We start from the raw sequence: 15,398 nt of genomic DNA, 5'->3' as shown, positions 1-15,398 counted from the left end.
TGTATATTTCAGCAGCTCAGAGGCCGGACAACATCAAGCAACTTACACGAGGACGCGGCACTCGGGAGACACACACACACACACACACACACACACACACACACACACACACACACACAGATGCTGGCTGTTGACTCTCGTTTGTCAGAGTGTTTTCGCCTGGAGCTCGTGAAAGGTCAGCATGCATGTTCACATGTGTTTCTGCGTCTGCTGGGAGAAGAACACCGCTCGGCCCACAGTCATGGTTTAACAGAGGAGGGAACTCAAGCGTCCCACTTTAACACACACAAAAGAAACTACCTATAGAACAAAAAGAATGATAAACACTCAAAAAACTGTCCATGTTGGCGTGGGTTTCCTCCAGGTGCTTCAGTTTTCCCCACAGTCCAAACACATGTGCTATAGGTCAACTGGGTAAACTAAAATTGCATGTAGTGTATGAGTGTGTGTGAGTGTGAATGAGTATGTATGGGTGTACTGGGTTGTGGCTGGAAGGGCGTCCGATGCTTAAAACATATGGTGGAATAGTTGGCGGTTCATTCCGCTGTGGCAAGCCCTGATAAATAAGGAACTAAGCCGAAGGAAAATGGGTATCACTTTATTTTGATGGTCCCTTTAGCACATCTTGTTGAATTTAAGTTCCATTGCATCTACATGTCAACTAATTCTCATTAGATTAGAAGTAGACTGTTAGGTTGGGGTTAGGGTTAGCGTAAGTTGATGTGAGTTTTTCATAATCAGTCAAATGTCTGTTGAAGGAGCAGTATCAGCAGATATAGAATAATTGGCATAGTTGCAATGCAACTTTTAGTCAACAAAATGTGCAATAGGGACCATCAAATTAAAGGCTTACCGAAAAATGAATGAATGAATGATTATAAAACAGTTTTAAACAGACAAAGAACTACTTTTATAGCTGGAAAAAGTGGATTAATTCACTCCTGGCCATTGAATTATTAGAAAGTAATCCACACCAAAGGTGTAGCAATCAGTTACCACCTCTGGTGTGCGTTATTTCTAATAATATAACAAACCCTTACAAAATGTACTGTATGTTAACACAATATACAGCTGAAGTCAGAATTATTCACCCTTCTGTGATTAAAAAAAAAAAAAAATTTATTAATTAATATATTAATTAATTAATGTATTTATTTATTCGTTTATTTATTTATTTATTTATTTATTCGTTTATTTATTTATTTATTCGTTTATTTATTTATTTATTTATTCGTTTATTTATTTATTTATTTATTTATTCATTTCTTTATTTATTTATTTATTCGTTTATTTATTTATTTATTATTTATTTATTTATTTATTTATTTATTTATTTATTTATTCGTTTATTTATTTATTTATTCGTTTATTTATTTATTTATTTATTTATTTATTTATTCGTTTATTTATTTATTTATTCGTTTATTTATTTATTTATTTATTTATTTATTCGTTTATTTATTTATTTATTTATTCGTTTATTTATTTATTTATTTATTTATTTATTTTTCATTTATTTATTTATTCATTTCTTTCTTTCTTTCTTTATTTCTTTATTTATTTATTTATTTATTCGTTTATTTATTTATTTATTTATTTATTTATTAATTTATTCATTTATTTCTTTATTTATTTTTCATTTATTTATTTATTCATTTATTTCTTTTTTTCTGTCTTTCTTTATTTATTTATTCATTTATTTATTCGTTTATTTATTTATTTATTCATTTATTTATTCGTTTATTTATTTATTTATTTATTCATTTATTTATTTATTTATTCGTTTATTTATTTATTTATTTATTTATTTATTTATTTATTTATTTATTTATTTATTCATTTATTCATTTATTTATTTATTTATTTTTCTTTTATTTATTTATTCGTTTATTTATTTATTTATTTATTTATTCATTTATTTATTTATTTATTCGTTTATTTATTTATTTATTCGTTTATTTATTTATTTATTTATTCATTTATTCATTTATTTATTTATTTATTTTTCTTTTATTTATTTATTCGTTTATTTATTTATTTATTTATTTATTTATTTATTTATTTATTCGTTTATTTATTCATTTTTTTTTTCTTTTATTTATTTATTTATTTATTTAATTTTTAATTTAAATTTAAATTTTATTTTATTTTTCAAATACTCATTTAAATGATGTTGAACAGATTCAGGAGTTTTTCACAGTATTTCCTTTCATATTTTTTCTTCTGGAGAAGTCTTTTATATCGGCTAGAATAAAAGCAGATTTAAAGCCATTTTAAGGTCAATATTATTAGCCCCATTAAGCAATATTAGTTTTGGATTGTCTCCAGAATAAACCACTGTTATACAATGACTTGCCTAATTACCCTAACTTTACCCTAATTACCCTAGTTAAGCCTTTAAACATCACTTTAAGCTGAATACTTGTATCTTGAAGAATATCTAGTCTAATATTATTTACTGTCATCATGACAAAGAGAAAAAAAATCAGTTATTAGAGATGAGTTATTAAAACTATTATGAGCAGAAATGTTTAGAATATTCTCTCCTTTAAACAACAACAACAAAAAAATAGAGGGAGGTTAATAATTCAAAAGGGCTAATAATTCTGACTTCAACTGTATATTGACAATATTGCCTGTCTAAATCACTTCTCCTCCCAAAGCCCTGACAGAAAAAGAGCTCTCTTTATATCTGGAAGAAGTAACTGTTTATAGCAGGAGTATGGAAATCTGTGAGAGATCAGAAACTCAGCTGCTTTTTATACGAAGCTCCGAGAGTTCAGTGTCACCTGATCCAGTTCACAGGATCCACCTTCAATAATTCATCCCGCATATTCTTCAGCTTCGTGAAAGTTTAAAGCAGGGAAGTACACAAAGGCAGCGCACTAAAAAAAATTCAATGGATTTACTAAATGTTTAAGCAGTTGCAAACAATTACTATGAGCTGAATTTAAACAAACAAAGCAGTTAAACATTACTAAATTCAATGTGTTTCTTTAAATTCAGCCCAAATCAATCGTTTGCTTACCTTTAAAGAAAAAAAAAAAGTAAAATCCAGTCACTTTATTCAGTTCGGGTCAGGAGTGTCTGAATGTAGGATCGGCTCTGGTCCCCGTGGAGCACCACAATCATCTGCTGCATATGTTAATCAAACCCAATTAGCCATAATTGAATGTCTCAATTTTTGCGTCTAATCAATAGCGAAGGGAATAAATCGGCCGTGATTCCTGTAATTGATGGCGCTTCTTGTCACAGAGGGAGAAATGAAACCACCTGTGGACTTTTCTGTGCGTCTGATTTCAATGCAAATGACTTTTCCCCTCGACCTGAGCTCTGTTTATTGATTAGTTCAGCTTGCTTTGCTTACAATTATTAGATATTAAAAAGTTAAATATCTCCCAAATGATGATTAACAGAGTCAGGAATTTTTCACAGTATTTCCTCTAATATTTTTTCTTCTGGAGAAAGTCTGATTTGTTCTAATTCGACTAAAATAAAAGCAGTTTTTAATTGTATTAAAGCCATTTTATTCTTTCATTCGGCTTAGTCCCTTCATTCATCAGGGGTCGCCACAGCGGAATGAACCGCCAACTTATCCAGCATATGTTTTACACAGCGGATGCCCTTCCAGCTGCAGCCCATCTCTGGGAAACACCCATACACACTCATCCACACTCACTCATACACTACGGCCAATTTAGTTCATCAGTTCCCCTATAGCGCATGCGTTTGGACTGTGGGAGTAACCGGAGCACCCGGAGGAAACTCAAGCCAACACGGGGAGAACATGCAAACTCCACACAGAAATGACAACTGGTTCTGCCGGGACTCGAACAAGAGACCTTTGTGCTGTGAGGCCACAGTGCTAACCACTGAGCCACCGTGTCGCCTAAAGTCATTTTAAGGTCAGTTTAATATTATTAGCCGCCAACACAGGCTCATTGTGGATATACGTACCCCTGTCTACGTTTTTGAAGAGTGCGAATTATGCAGCCAGAGGTAAACGGTCTTTAAAACAAACACTATGAGACCGTAATATATCACCAACGGCTTCTGCTCTTTTTAGTGCTACCAGCTGACCGCTTACCTCCGTATGGTCGCCGTTTCCGCCGTTACCAGTTTGCTCAGTGGTTCGCCATGTACGTCGGCAGATTTTGTACATGGAGTCAGTTGACTGCGATGATGGAGTTCGAATCCAACGAAGAACGGTTCCAGAAACCTGGTAAAAAAAAAAGAGCAAAAAATAAAATAAATAATAAATATTTTTATATAATATTATATAATAATATTTATTTATTTATTTATTATATAAATAATAAATATTTAAATTTAAATTAAAAAAAATAAATAAACGACAGGCTGAAAAAGTGATGAATCATGCAGCCGCGTTTTTATTTTTCTAGATTGCTTTTGAAAGCACTATCGGTTGGGATTAGGGAATACAGTAGCATGGGCATTACCTTAGTGAGCGGTACAATGTCCACTATGTATTGGACCTGGTTCAGTACGTCATCATGATTATAGACTACAGCAAGGACATCTTGGCACTTTCTTTCTAACATCGGACACATGACCCTAACTCTAATGATAGGTCTAGAAGTGCTGGTCTGAGCATGCAGTTGGGTCTCTGAGCCTGCAACTTCATAATATTGCACATTTGATATCATTGAAAAACATACATTTGCACAAACTAAAACTGTGAGAAGACATACCTCTGGTTACGTATTTCTCTGTCCCCTCTGATTAGAAACGTGTTAAAATAACATTCTTTCCGTTAAACTGAAACTGGGAGAAATAATGAGCTAATAATAAAACACTGTCTTGAGTCACTTTAATTGACTTATAAAAAGACTGGTTAATGAAGATGCATGCGGCTAATCCATGCAGAAACCAGCCTCCAATCAGACTTGAGTTAATCGGAGTGTAATTAATCAAGCAACACCTCAATATAATCAATAATATCGTGAGGGGCTGAAGAGTTATGACCTTCGCTTTCTGTTCCCCTGAGTTGACTTCAATGTTTGGCATGTTTTTCTCCAAGATGCTGGTGTGAACAAACACTCAAAGGGTCAAAGGTCATTCGGAAACGCTGGGATTTATTTACTTGAGGGAGTGTTTGAATCTGTGAAGCGGTCTTTAAAGATGTCGATTGACAAGCTGTATGGTTTACTCATCATTTAGACTTGTTTGGCTTCAGGCAAGCTGACGTTTTGAAGAAGTGGCTGCAGTAACTAATGTGAAGCTTTAACGTGTCAATAGATTTCTGATGTACAAAAGCTGTTCTAAGTCTAATATAACTCCCAGTGTAAGAGTATGTAATGTTTGTGAAACTAAACAGTTTGTGTTTTAATGTTGGGTTCCATTCAATTTCTTCATTTTTATCCCAACACAAATTGATGAAGTTAACTGAAATGTTTTTACAAACTAAAGTGGAATGAACATGAAAAAATTAAGTTGTCCCCAAAAAAAACTCAAGAATTTTTAGTTTGAACAAGCAGCAAAAATAAATTTTTGAGTGTGTATATTTGCATGTATTTAAATTGCTAAAATCAGCAAAAAAAGACAATTACTTAATATTTTTCATATATGATTAATATATATATATATATATATATATATATATATATATATATATATATATATATATATATATATATATATATATATATATACACATATATACACACACACACACATATATATATATATATATATATATATGACTTTTTGTTCCACTCTCCCCACAGTTTTATAGTCTTGCAAGAAAATGCAGAGAAGTATTCTTCAGAAAAGCCCTTGAGACGCATTAAACCCACACAGAATCTGCCCACAGAAACTCATCAGATTTACACCCAATTCCAGCAGCCGCCATTCACAAACTCCACCGCACTGAACGTCCTGCACTCTTTATGTCCTTATTTAATGTTTTGGCTCCTCAGATCGGGCTTTCAGCTGTCATTGGGGTTAATATTCTCAGTTATATTTAACATGTTATGCATGCATATATACAAAATGTTGTCAGCTCAGTATTGGGCAGCTACTGTAAAAATATAAATGCTATTAACTTTACCCGATTATTCCAGAGGTTTGACAGAAGCGGTTTTAAAAATAGTGCTACATGGTCCAATAATAAGGTAGTTTTTCCAGCAAGCAGCAGTTTAGCATGATAAAATGCCTCATCACTGTTTTTGTTTTGTCATTGCAGACTTTATTTTGTCAATGAATCATCTGCTATACTCTATGTTTACTAGGCAGACTGATTCTGTTCAGTTAATTTGCCATAGTTTTATTTCCTGCCATATTTTCATTGCATATTTGCATATACAGCAGGGAAAATAAGTATTTTGTACATTGTCATGATTTGTCCTGGGAATATTATTTCCAAAGGAGCTGCTAACATGGAATTGAACCAGATTTAGGGAAAAACCTAAACAATACAAACATAAAAATATCTGAAATCATAATAAAAATCTGAAAAAGGAGCTATCAGATAAGAATGGAATGAAAAAAGGAGAAAGTGCTGAACTACTGAAAGATATTTAACTTTATAAATCATTGTCTTGCTGAAATGTCCACCCTGGTCTCACCTTCATCCTCCTGCTAATGTAGATGTTGGACAGAAGCAGCTGATATTCAATCACACTGAGGAAGGGCAGAGGGTTGCTTGAGAACTACTGAGAGATTTCAGCTGCTGTCTGGGCCTTCACTGCATTTCTACACCTCCCTTTTTTCATTTGTTCAATAGTGTTTCCCTGCGTCATTTCATTTTATTACACAGAACTTCATTTGTAAAATAATGAGGCTTGGTTTCTTTGGTTGTTACCAACATTCAGGGAAAATATAAATATACATATACATACCCATATATATATATATATATATATATATATATATATATATATATATATATATACATACATACATACATACATACATACATACATACATACATACATACATAATAGTTTGTTCAAAAAATTAATCCAATAAGGGTTACAAAAATCAGACAAACCATATAAACTGTTTATAATATACAAATGAGCATTTAGAAAAATCTGAATAATAGTTTGTAAATAGTAATAAAAATAGTAAAGTAATAAATTACACACACACACACACACACACACATTGACTGCATTGCATTGTTCTAGACCAGGGATGGGCAAACTCGATCCTGGAGGGCCAGTGTCCCTGCATAGTTTTGCTCCAACCCTAATCAAACACACCTGCTTGTAGCTTTCTAGTGATCTTGAAGACACTAATTAGGGTGGTCAGGTGTGTTTGATTAGTGTTGGAGCAAAACTATGCAGGGACACCGGCCCTCCAGGATCGAGTTTGCCCATCCCTGGTCTAGTCTGTCTGATTACAGGGTTCTAGTTGTACTGATTGTGTTGTAAAAGTTTAACTGTAGAGTTCTAGACTGTGATAGTTTGTCTGATAAAGTTGTAAAATACTGACAGTAGGGAACTAGACTTTCTGATGATATTGTTTTAGTTTGTTGTTGATGATGATGATGTTTGATTGTTGTAGTTTGTAGACTGTCTGATGATAATGTTCTAACTTGTCTGGTTAAGTGACACTATAGGGTTCTAGATTGTATGAGTATAATGCTTTATTTTTCTGATTATCAGACAGTCTAGAACCTACAGTCAAACTTTTACAACCTAATCAGGAAAAAATCAATCTGTTTATATTATAAAAGTTCTAATTTCTAATGTTGTAGCTTGTCTGATTATGTTTAGTAAATAGACTGTAGGGTTCAAAGTCCAGTTTGCTCTGTCTTGGAGACACTGGAGGGATAGTAAAGATCCTCTGTTTCTGTGCTCAGCAGTTTTCATCCGTGGAGTGTAAGAGGCCCGAGGGAATGCAGCAGTTTCCGCGAGGAGCGTCGCCTGTCGTCCCTCTGTAATCGATTCCAGGTACTGCAGAACCATATTCTAAAAAGAAGGATATTAACTGTCAGCACACCCCACATTCTCTCACACACACACACACACACACATGCAGGAGAGTAAATTGGCCCTCAGGAAAGCTCTCATCTCACACGTTGCGGTTTGGTATCAGGACAAATGAACGACACTTTGTCCTGCTGTGTCTTGCACTGCGAACTCTCTGGATCGATAATTCTTTTCTATCTTTCCTCTTTAATTTAATTGCGTGTGTGTGTGTGCTGTCCTCTCTGTTCTGCCGGGTTCTGCTGAACTGATAAAGAATCAGATGTTTTAAAGGTTAGAAAAGCGCTTTATATAAAACAGCTCCGGCTCTTTGACCTGTAGGCCACACTGCTGCTGCTTTGGGGATTGAGTGTTTGCGAGAGAAATAGATTTCCTGAAAGAGAACAGGATGGTTTAAGGTCCGATTATACAGTAGGACATGCTTGCATCTGATTAGATGGCTGTGTATTGGGTTCCGAAATGTGCTGTCATTGACTTCTGTTATGTCTGATAATATATAGCATGGCTGACTGTATGATTCAGATTTATCTCACTAAAAAGTTCTAGTTTTGTCTGAGTGTTCTAATTGTTCTAGATTGTATGATTGTAATGTTGTAGCTTGTCTGATTATGCTGTGAAAAACTGTATGGTTCTAGACTGTCTGATATTCTAACTTGTCTGATTATGTTGTTCTAATTTGAGTGTAGGGTTCTAGACTGTCTGATTACAGTGTTGTAGTTTTTCTGATTATGTTGTAAAAGTTTGACTATGGTTCCAGACTGTCTGATATTCTAGCTTGTCTGATTATGTTGTTCTAATTTGAGTTTAGGGTTCTAGACTGTCTGATTACAGTGTTGTAGTTTTTCTGATTATGTTGTAAAAGTTTGACTGTAGGGTTCTAGACTGTCTGCCATTCTAGGCTTGTCTGATTATGTTGTTCTAATTTGAGTGTAGGGTTCTAGACTGTCTGATTACAGTGTTGTAGTTTGTCTGATTATGTTGTAAAGTATTGGCTGTAGGATTCTAGACTGTCTAATGATATTGTTCTAGCTTGTTTTATTGTGTTATGGTTTTAGACTGTCTGAGGATAATGTTGTAACTTGTCTGATTATGTTTCACTGTAGGGTTCTAGATTGTCTGATTACAATGCTTTATTTTTTCCGATTATCATAAAGTCTAGAACCATACAGTCAAAATTTTACACCATAATCAGAAAAAAACATTATAATGTAAAAGTTTGACTGTAAAATTCTATGTAATGTTCTAGCTTGTCTGATTATGTTTTTGTTATCTCACTAATTGTTTTTGTTTTGTCTGAATGGAGTGGTCTAATTGTTCTAGATTGTATAATTGTAATTTTGTAGCTTGTCTGATTATGCTGTGAAAACTGTAGGGTTCTAGACTGTCTGCCATTCTAGGCTTGTCTGATTATGTTGTTTTAATTTGACTGCAGGGTTCTAGACTGTCTGATAAGTGTTTTAGTTTTCATGATTATGTTGTAAAAGTTGGTAGGGTTCTAGACTGTGTGATTACAGTGTTGTAGTTTTTCTGATCATGTTTTACAAGTCTGACTGTAGGGTTCTAGATTGTCTGATGATACTGTTGTAGCTTGTTTGACTATGTTATGTGTATGCGATAATGTTCTAGGAGTGTTCTATATCAACCTCATTTTTATTATTTAATTTTGTGGTTCTAGATTGAACACATTGTTTTGCTTTCGTGATTAGAGCTCTACATTCCTAATAATATACAATAATTTTCTATTTCATTTGATCTTATCGTTGCAGTTGGTTTGAATCAGAGTGATAATGTTCTAGCTTGTCTGATTATGTTGTTGTAATTTGACTGTATGGTTCTAGATCATCATAAGATAATATTCTAGTTTGTCTGATTATCTTGTTGTTAGTTGGCTTCTAGTCTGTTCTGGAGCAATGAATTCATAAGCAACAGTTCAAATGTTCAGATTCGCAAAACTGAACAGTTCATGAATCAGATTCATCCTGTTCAAATCAACTATTCAGTGATTCAGTCACAGAGATGAACAGCTTAATGAAAAGAAAATCAATTAAAATGTACAGTATTTTCCTCAAACAACGTAGTTTTTTGGAAGTTATGAAAATAACACATTTGGAATAACATAAGTCATATTTTTAGGGATATTTGCATCCTTTTTATCTCAATCAAACAAATAAGATAATGATTCAATTTACATTTGCAGTTGAACTAACACACACACACACACACACACACACACACACACACACTCACACTCACACTATCAGCTGTGAATATCTCTTTCTCTCCGGCAATTCAGTCTCTTTCTGGGCCACTGTAAAACTTCACAGAGTCTCCTGCTGAGAGAGAGAGAGAGAGAGAGAGAGAGAGAGAGAGAGAGAGAGAGAGAGAGAGAGAGAGGGGCAGGGAGAGAGAGAATGAGTAAGAGAGAGACGCATCTTTACTGGTCAGAGCGATTTATGAGCTTAGCCTACACATATAATAGAGCTTCAACCAGAGTGACAAATCTATGTGCGTGTGTGTGTCTATAACTGAAGACAATCACACACGAATGCGGAGAACAGGTGTTTTATAGCATCCTCTCTTCCTGTCTGTTAACATGACACTTCCTCTTTCTGCACTTTACTGTAACTAAACTGCTAAATTTGACCTGTTGAAACATGATCTGGACATCTGATCAGGGTCAGTCTGCATCTGTGCATTGAGAGAGCTCAGATCTGTCCTTGAGAATGACCAGCACAGAAATAAAAGAAGCTAGTTTCCGCCACAGAATAAAAGAAGGTATTCATTGAGGATGCTATCTCAGTTCTGACTTTTTATTTTGATCAATTGCAAGTTTATATCTCACATTTCAGAGTTGCATGTTAAAACAGGTAATAAGTAATTAACATTGTGTAACATCCATCTATCCATCCATCCATCCATCGTTCCTTCCTTCCTTCCTTCTTCCAGAATATCTGTGGATAAAACATGGCAACCCTGTTTGAAAATCAGTATTTTGTAACTCTTTCTAATGATATAGTGGCAACAGAAATGACATAGTTTACTTTTAATGCAGTGTGTGTGTGTGTATAGAGAGAGAAAAGATGAGGATAAGAAGCACAGCAGATGCTGGAGGAAAGCGATCCCGCAACAAGCCAGCAGAGAAATGAGTCAGAGGAGCGCAGAGATTCGCTCATTACTCTTCTTTCCTTTGAATAACACAATTAAAAGAGGGAAATTGTGCCGAGCATCTATTCGTCAGCCTAAAGAGCCTCTGCGCCTTGATAAAGACCGCGTTCAATCTCGCTCTGCAGGCAGGACGGCGGTATTAACATGCTGTGGAACGCCTGCAGAATTGGGGAATATTTCATGTAAAATGCTCTTGACATGCTATTAAGGTGAATTAGCTTGAGCCACTTGACTGTAAATGTTCTGATTAAGCCACGGCAGCTGCACGTGTGTGTGTGTGTGTGTGTGGCTGACAGTGTTCAGCTTAAAGTCTCTCAGTCTTATTCAGTGTGTGTGGGTGTGCACTGCAAAATATGCTTTCCTTACTTTAGTTTTTGTCTTGTTTTTAGTTCAAATATCAACAAAATTCTTAAATCGAGAAGCGTTTTCTTGATAATTTCTATATCATTTTCTAGATAAGTAGAAAAATAGTTTTCGGAAGTTTATTTATTTGAAAAAATAAATAACAAACGACCCGAACGCTGAAGCAGGACATGAGTTTTGCATATTTTGATGACGCTATATGCCAGGGGCGCAGCAACTGGGGGGGACGGGGGGATCCGTCCCCCTCACTTTTAGAGACAGACCATTTAGAAACAGGTGATTAATAATTAAATGAACATATGATCTCATACAGCCATCCCCCCCACTTTTAAAATATCCGCTACGCCCCTGCTATATGCTACCCATCAGATTTGCTACCAGTGTAAATTTTAATGCAGTGTGATATAAAGCTGTAATGTCGCTCTAACCTACCTAATCCCTAACCCCAACCGCAGAACCATTCAAATACAGTATTGGTAGCATAATCTGATGGGTAGGCAGTGTTTCCTCTAGGATTTTCTCCAGTTGTGGCGGCAGCCCTTTTTTACACAGATCTACCAACTACCTGTGGCGTTATTTCAATGACAAATGTCGTGAGCGCAGTATTACGAGTCGAGATCGTATTTATGTAATAGCCTACAGCATGCGGATCTTTTTGCCTGCGCGCCGATTTCCTCTTGCACGCCCCCTCAAATACACTCTGCTCAAGCGCAGATCTTCTTGTGCGCTCTCAAATAAACGCTGCTGAAGTGTGATTTAGTGCGTTTAGGTAACGAGTATGTCTCCAACATTTATTAGATTTGCTAGGAATATTTATGAAAGTCTCCAATAGACCTACAGAGCGGCATTAATGCGTCCTGAAGTAAAGGGAAACGGCTATACATCGTGTTTGCTGGCCTCACGCATGACGCACCTGTACGTCAGCCAGTCAGTCAGTCAGCACGTCACCTTAAAGTGTTGAACAAATAGCGCACAGCACTACTACGGTTACAGAAAAGTTCACGCTGTTATAATTCACTCACCTTTAATACATTTTGGTGCGATTAACACCCGCTATTAAAAAAACACGACTGAATGTTTTGAATGAGAAGCTGTAATGTAGCCGTGGCAGGATCAATTTTGGCATGGCGCTCCGCCATGGAAGAATGAATGCAGTGCAAACCATGGTAGGATAAAATGTCAGGACACCGAGTAGAACGGCTAAACAATGTCCAACAAAACCTCAACGAGATTCCTGACGAAACATCGTGACTGCATCTGAAATCACCGACTACTCAGTAGGTACTGAATTTGAATTCAAAGGTACGTTCTGTACAGTGTGAATGTCAGTAGTATGAATGGAGCTCAGACGTACTACATCCAACGTTTTTCGTCGCTTTACTCCCATTCATGAATTCTCTCATGGTGCATCATGGGATAGCGTAGCGTCCATCGGATGCGCACTTTAGAATCTCGCCGGAAGTAGTAGGTCATCCGGGCACTTCTCACATACTGTTTTTCAAATACTATGAATCGGACATACTACTTGGCTCGCATACTGTTTTTAGTGTACTACCAGGGCTTAATTTGTGCCGGCACCTCATTTTACTGCTCCACCCCCGTCACACTGCTCTTCACTTTCTTCAGTGACTTCACCCCCACCCCAGCCGCCCCACACCTTCACTTTCATCAGTGGCAACCCCCCTCCCCTCCCCCCACGGTCTTTGCTTTCATCCGACACCTTTCCTTCCTCTGGTAACATGCCGGATCCGTTACCCAGATCTGTTCCGGGACCTCACAATTTAGAAATCAAGCACTGCGTACTATATAGTATAGAAGTATTCAATTTCGGACGCAGATAGAGACACCATGAACAAACAATGAAGAACTGACAACAAAGCAAAGGATTGTGCTCAGATATAGGCACAAGTGATCAGCGGTAGGCGATGACCCCACGTGATCGCAACACAGATACACAATACAATATATGTGGAGTAAAGCAGAACATAACCACGTGACAACAACATGAAAAACCACAGAAAGAGTGCACGCACCCACAACTTTGACTGTGTGTGTGTGTGTGTGCTTGTTTATATAATGTATGAGGACTCAAACTTGCACAATGACATGGTTATGACTTAGGTATTGTAATGTTGAGGTGATGCCTTGTGTCCAAGTAATTAAAAAATGTTTAAAATCATCAATTTTCCATCGGATTAGTCCCTTATTTATCAGGAGTCACCACAGCGGAATGAAGCGCCAACTATTCCAGCATATGTTTTACACATGAATGCCCTTCCAGCTGCAACCCAGTACTGGAAAACACCCACACACACTCATTCACATACACACTCATACACTACGGCCAATGTAGTACATCACTTCCCCTATAGCGCATGTGTTTGGACTGTGGGGGAAACCGGAGCACCCGGAGGAAACCCACAGCAACACGGGGAGAACACAGAAATGTCAACTGAGCCAGCTGAGACTCGAACCAGCAATCTTCTTACTCTGAGGCCACACTGAGGGTGGGATTTAGGAGAGTAAGGGTATAATAAATGTTTTTTTACAGTGTAAATAACATTACGCATGTGGAATGTCCTCATAAATCACAACAATCAACCAGTGTGTGTGTGTGTGTGTGCTTGGCAGGGTTATGCTTAAAGTCTCTCACTCTTACTCTCAATGTGTGTGTGCGTGCGTGTGTGAGGATGTTTTAAGTGGTGTTCTGCTAAAAGCCCAGCGAGTGAATGACAGATGCTGAGAAACTGGATCTCCGGTGTGTTTTATGAGCTGAGAGCTGCAGCGGCTCCTCCTGACAGCAGCTCTCCGCTAATTCCATTACAACAGAGGATCTTAAAGGATGAAGAGAAACACTCGTACATCACATGCCTGTCTTCACTGACTCGTTTAATAACATTCATGCACAATATTTGGACAATAAGGTTCCATTAGTTCATTTATTTACTGATAAGAACTAAGAATGAACATAACATGCCTTCATTAATTACATTTCAGAATAATGATAGTCAGAGTATTTGTTTTCCTACTATGGAGGTCAATGGGTGCCAGCAACCATTCATTCATTCATTCATTCATTCATTCATTCATTCATTTTTCTTCAGCTTAGTTCCTTATTTATCAGGGGTCACCGCAGTGGAATGAACCGCCAACTATTCCAGCATGTTTTATGCAGCAGATGCCCTTCCAGCTGCAACCAAGTACTGGGAAACACCCATACACATTCATTTATTTGTTATAATGGCTTCCCTTTCCCATTTCTGTTATATATACAGTACATTGTTGAGCGTTTCTTTGTTAATGTCAGACAGGAGTAAATTCTTGATACTAGTTTTTTATTAACCTCCACAACTTTTTTTTTAGTGCAATATTTTAAGTGGATGAAAACATAGCAGAGATGATTTGAGCCCTAAAGCAGTGGAGACTAGTGGAAACCCTCCAAGAGCTGCTCGACTGCTTTTATCTCCTCCGCCGTAATTAAACCTGACTGTCCCCCTAATGACACTTGACACTGTTGCAGTCATCCTGAAGCTGATGCTCCTCTGTCAGACAGTATCCAACACACTCTCAGGAGCTTACAGGCCGTCTGGATCAGATCCAAGCTCTTCCCATTCCCTCGTCTTTTATTGGAGAATTTTTTATAGCAGAGCGCTCCGCACATTAGTGCATAATGTGATTTTATTACTCGCTGTACAAGCGCTTCAGACATGACAACATCAAGCAAGAGCGGGTGTTAGCGGACTGCTAACTGATGTCTGACACGTGGCTATCATCATTATATCTGTCTGTCTGTCTGTCTGTCTGTTTCTTCTGTCTGTCTGTCTGTCTGTCTCTTCTGTCTGTCTATCCATCTGTCTGTCTGTCTGTCTGTCTGACTGTCTGTTTCTTCTGTCTGTCTGTCTGTCTGTCTGTCTG

Source organism: Danio aesculapii, chromosome 19 (assembly GCF_903798145.1).
Source record: "Danio aesculapii chromosome 19, fDanAes4.1, whole genome shotgun sequence".
Lineage (NCBI taxonomy): Eukaryota > Metazoa > Chordata > Actinopteri > Cypriniformes > Danionidae > Danio > Danio aesculapii.
Note: the sequence above shows the minus strand (reverse complement) of the source record.